We start from the raw sequence: 6000 nt of genomic DNA on the forward strand, positions 1-6000 counted from the left end.
GACTAAAGTAAGTAATTTACGATTTTGTGTCCTGTTAAATCTGATTGTTTTCTTGATGTTAGCAATTGCAACACTAAAGAATATATCTTAAAAACTAGACATCAATTTTGAAACAATGCACATGTTAACATTGATCGGATCTGCCAGCGCTAACAATTATTTACCATTGATGGTAAAAAGTACTAAAGCTAGAACCATCAAGTTTATTGGCATACCTGTTGTAACGTTTCCTTTACCATTTATCCCAATCATCCAGGACCAATTTGACCAAATGAAATACATGTCTCCTGTTCCCTCATTTACTTCTTTACTACTTTTAGCCCAGAACCAATAGCAATGTGTGAAGTAGTTGCGGGTGCAGGGGATTGGTTGTTTTTTTCTGAACTTTCTTCCCACACCAACTGCAGTGAAAAGACAGGCACCAGCCTTATTTTCTGCTAATGTGTTTTTTTTTGCAGTTCAATGCCGTATGAATGAAGGCTCTTTTTAAAAAAATCTGCTGAGATGGTTCAATTATTTACACAATTCAGTGGATAATTTTAATATAGCATATTTATAGGTAGAAAAAGTACTGAGGGGAAAATAACCCCACAAACTCAACCAAAACTTTTGTTGTCCAGGTACACGTTTTAAATCATGCTTCATGATTATATAGCACTTCCATCTCATGGGGTTACTTTTTCTTCCCGTTGCAAACTTCAAGCGATTGATATCCAAGAAAATGAATTTGGTGCCTAATTTGACAACCATGCCTTGTAATCAAGATCGGCTCGTTTCGCAGTTTATACCAAGATCTTCCCAATTTTTGACCATGTTGTCGGATCAAAGCCAATTACCCCTGAATTGCCCCGGGGTTCTTTGCCAGTTCGAACAGTCGTGAAAAATCAGAACGGAATGGGTAACTTTGTGAGTGAAACATGGAAAACGTTGGAAATACTTGTGTGTCTGGCAGTGTCTGGAGAGGAAAGTAGAGTTAGAGTTTCCGATCCATGAACGTTCATCGCATTTTAACTCTGCAGTTATATATATATATTCCTGCTGAAGACTTTGTGAGATTGGATATTGACATTGAGATCTAAATTCTAAAGGGACATCTTTGATGTAATGTGAAACAATAAAAACTTATTTTGAAAATAAGAGTAGGCCATTAAACCCCTCGAACCTAATCCACCACTCGACCGGATCTGCAACCTAACTACATATATTTGTCCCAAATATCTTCATACCTTTGGTTAACAAAATTTAACAATCTCAGGTTTAAAATTAACAATTGATTTTGCATCAATTGCCGCTTGCGGAAGAGAGTTCCGAACTGATATCACCGTTTTTGTGTGCTTTATAATTCCACTCCTGAACCATTGGGCTCTGATTTTGATTATGCCCTCTCGTCTTAGACTCCCCATCCCACAGAAATAGTTTCACTCTACCTTATCTATTCCGTTTTTCGTTCCAAAAATATACTTTATTCATAAAATATTTGAAAGAACATTACAAACATTTCAAAATGGCCATCATGGAAAGTGCAATGATATTTAGTTCTCCATATAAATGTTTGGTGAGATGTCGGCCAATGCTGGTATCATGAGACGTGTTTGAGCAGAGAATCGGTTCCAATGCCAAAATCGCGGCATGCACTGATTTCACGTCAAATATCAATTCGCTGTTGCCTCAACAGTGGTGACAATGCATTCCAGAATGCATGTACAGTGAATGCTGTTGGCATATCATTAGCGGGCCAGACCCGGTATTCTCCAGGGCCTCTGAGATTTTTCTGCCTCCAACGGGCTGAAACCCCGGGCCGGGGTGGGGGAGTAGCGGGAGATGGCCAAGAGGTGGGCTGTGGTGTTGGGGTGGACGGGCATGGAACACCATTGCCACGCCCTGCAAGGCAGCCATGCAGCTGCACATGCAACTGATTGCCCACTGTGAACGTAGGGCCACAGGTCGTATGGGTGTCCCCCCAGGACATCCCCCTAGGTACCCTCTGGGCCCAGCCGATCCATCAGCTGTATGGGCGAGCTCGAGTGCAACCAGTGTCATCTTGTTGGCTGGGATGGTGTGTGTGGGGAGTGAAGTGTGTATATGCAGCTGCAGCTTTTCGGCCTCCTGAGTGTCAATCGCGAACCCGACGAATCCGGCACCGTTTCTCATTGGAATCGATTGTGTTCCACATGATGCCAGTGCTAGACCCTTAACAGTCGTTGAATTGGTCCAGGAACGGCGCCAGTTTTGCTGTCGTAGAACTCCGAGAGTCCTGCCCCTTCGTCAACACTTAATCTCAGGAACGGAGAATCCAGCCACTTATCTATTGCATTTACTGTTTTGGAAAATGTGATCAGATCACCACTTATCCATCTAAAATCTAGCATTATTCTGGTAAACCTACACTGCACTTCCTCCAAGGTCAATATATTCTTCTTAAGTTGTGTCTCAAAATTGCTCACAGTGCTCCAGGTGTTGTTCATCCAGTAGAACTGATCATGATTTCCATCCCATTGTATAGTGGTCCTCTGGATTTAAAGGCCAACATTCTTTTGGCCTGATTACTTTCCGTACCCGCTGTTGACATTTTAATGATTTATGCGCCTGAATGCCCAAGTCTCCTTGGACCTTCTTTTCTAGCTTTTCACCAGTGTTAAAAATACACACTTCTACCTTTTGATGTTCACAGTGCATGCCCTTCCATTTGCCTCTATTGAAGTGCATTTGCCAGTTTGCCCATTCACTTGATGTATCAATATGTCCAAAAATGTAACATCAGAAGAAGCTGAATTGATGAAGTATCTGAATCAACATGGATATCCAGTTATTTGTCCTGCATTGATTTTTTTTTTCTGTAGCACAATATTTTTTGCTAAATTCCAACTACAGCAAGTATGAAATTCCATCAGAAGTCGTAGTTGCAGGCATATCAGGAACCATGTAGAACATGGTGTGTATAAATGTGACAGTTATTTTACTTATTTTGAGCACAAGTCCAATGCCTGTGGAGAGGCAGTGGTATTGTCACTGGACTAGTAATCCAGAGACCCAGAGTACTCTGGGGTTCCAGGTTCAAATCCCGCCACTACAGATGGGGAAATTTGAATTCAATAAAAACCTGGAATTATAAGTCTCATGATGACCATGAAACCATTGTCAATTGTCGTTAAAAAACCCATCTGGTTCACTAAGGAAGGAAATCATAGAATCATAGAATTTACAGTGCAGAAGAAGGCCATTCAGCCCATCAAGTCTGCACCGGCCCTTGGAAAGAGCATCCTACTTAAGCCCCACGCCTCCACCCTATCCCCTTTATCCCTGTAACCCAGTAACCCCTCCTAACCTTTTTGGACAGTAAGGGCAATTTAGAATGGCCAATCCACCTCCCCTGCCCATCTTTGGACTGTGGGAGGAAACCGGAGCACCCGGAGAAATCCCATGTACACACGGGGAGAACGTGCAAACTCCACACAGACAGTGACCAAGCCGCGAATCGAACCTGGGACCCTGGAGCTGTGAAGGAAATGTGCTAGCCACTGTGCTAACATACTGGTCCTCACCTAGTCTGGCCTCACCTAGTCTGGCCTATCTGTGACTCCAGACACGCAGCAATGTGGTTGACTCTGAACTGTCCCTCAAGGGCAATTATTGATGGACAATAAATGCTGGCACTGCCTACGATGCCCACGTCCCATGAATGAATAATAAAAAATAAATAAAATATAATTTGTATGGTCAATGCTGAAGTGTGGCATTAACTTGGACACTGATTGCGAAGCCACTGTAAACGTGATGTTCTGTTGGGATGTGATGGGTATGTGTGATTTCTTCATAATATTGCATTTAAAGCCCATTTGATGTAACGGCTTTCCAAAGATACACAAGTGGCCTGGTATGTAATGGCTTGCGCAATGCTTACTTTTCATTAACCTTATATTTACTAAATAATGTGGAATAATGGAGTGAACACACACATTCGAAGATTAGCTGCCATGCATATCCAAAAATGTCAACTTTATAGTGGTGTGAAAAATGTCAATACTTCTAAAAGGCGTCTTCATAAACACAATGTGAATTATCGGAATATAGTGGTTATTTAAAAAGAAAAACCACGCCAAGAAATTATTTGGGAGCTGGTATTGAGACCTAAAGTAGGTGAACAAAAATAAACAAGTTTTGGAATTTTATCGTTGTATCAGAGGTTTCTGCTCAGATTTAAGGACGAATAATTTTACAAATAAGGAGCCGTTAATCGCAATCTGAATAAAATCACCTTGATAGTTGAGATCATTGCACACATTCAACCATCAGCAAACTTGCTTGCCTCTGGAAATGAGAATTCAACTCAGGCCGGAAAGATGGTATTAATGGCCTTTCCTCTTCTCAAAAGCTCTTTTGCAAAATTAGATCTGCCAATGCTAATTTAGTTGCAACAAGCATGAAAACTATCTTTAAATTGAGCACTAGTTAATTTAGGTGATGTGGCAGAGGAACAGTGAGATGTACAGCATGTGTTCCCTTGAAATTAGGAACACAGCAAATGTTGGGAGAGGAGAGAATATTGGTCCAAAAAGAAAAATACTAAAATCCACTTTTCTATGTTAACAAACTTTCAGGATTGGAAACTTTCTGGGGCAATTGATTAAACCAATGCATTGGGTTTGAAGTCCCAGAGTTTACATAATGAACATAAAGGGGAAGATGGGAAATTATTTAGCACCGTTAGAACTGCAATGCTCAATCTTCATAAAGCAATTGCCTGGCCTCAGCTGAAGTCTTGCGTCCAATTCTGGGCACCACACTTTAGGAAAGCTAGAACAGCATTGGAGAAGTGAGAGAAAAGATTCAGGAGAATGGTTCCAGGGACGAAAGACTTCAGTTTTGTAGAAAGCTTGGAGAAGCTGAGACAGTTCTTGATGGAAAAGAGAAGGTTGGCAAATGGAACATCATGTGGGCAAATCAGAAATTGTTCATTTTGGCAGGAACAATTAAAAAGAAATATATTATCTAAATGATGAGAGATTGCAGAGCTCTGAGAGTCAGAGGGATCTGCGTGTCCTAGTGCATGAATCATAGAAGGCTAATATGCAGGTACAGCAAGTACACTAACAGAATGTTATTGTTTATTGGGAGGCCAACTGATTACAGAAGAAGGAAGGTTATACTTCAGTTTGATACCACATCTGGAGCACTGTGTACCATATTAAGTCTCCTTATTTAAGGAAAGATGTAATTGCATTAGAAGCAGTTCAGAGAAGATTTACCAGACTAAGACCTGGAAAGGGTGGATTGTTTTATGAGGAAAGATTGGAAAGGTTAGACTTGTATTCACTGGAGTTTAGAAGAGCAAGAGGTGACTAGATTGAAACTTTAAGACAATGGGACTTGACACAGTGGATTCGGAGAGGATGTTTCCTCTTGTGGGAGAATCGAACTAGGGGCCACTGTTTAAAAATAAGGGCTCACTCATTTAAAACAGAGATTAGGAGAAATCATGAGTGGGATTCGCCGTTGCCCGACGCCAATATCGTAATCGCCGACCGGGTGGAGAATCGACTCCGTCGCTGAAATCGGGGCCGTTGAAATTATTGGCGCGTCATCAGCCGGCCCTTCCGCGATGCTCCGCCCCCAATGGGCCGAGTTCTCGATGGCGAGGGACACGGGTGGTCTCAGCCATGCCGGAACCCAGCGTGGCGGCTGCGGACTGTGTCCAGCATCGCCACACTCAGCCGGGATCCATGCCACTGGCCGGGGGCTTCTGCAACGGCTGAGGGGGCTGGTGGGGGGTGGCTATGGGGTGGCCGGGGGTGAGCGGTGGTGTCGCGGATGGCGGGTTGTGTCCGCGCACAGCCGGCACCATGTTGTATGCAGGTCGTCAGCCGTGCGCATGCGCGGCCAGGGATCCGACCTTTCCCTGCCCGTTTTCGGTGCGAGAGGTGGGAGTTTCACCCGGAGCCGTAATCGGTGAGGGTTTAACGCAGATTTTCTGGTCGTAATTGACAACACTGGCAATGGCAC

Source organism: Scyliorhinus torazame, chromosome 14 (assembly GCF_047496885.1).
Source record: "Scyliorhinus torazame isolate Kashiwa2021f chromosome 14, sScyTor2.1, whole genome shotgun sequence".
Taxonomy (NCBI): domain Eukaryota; kingdom Metazoa; phylum Chordata; class Chondrichthyes; order Carcharhiniformes; family Scyliorhinidae; genus Scyliorhinus; species Scyliorhinus torazame.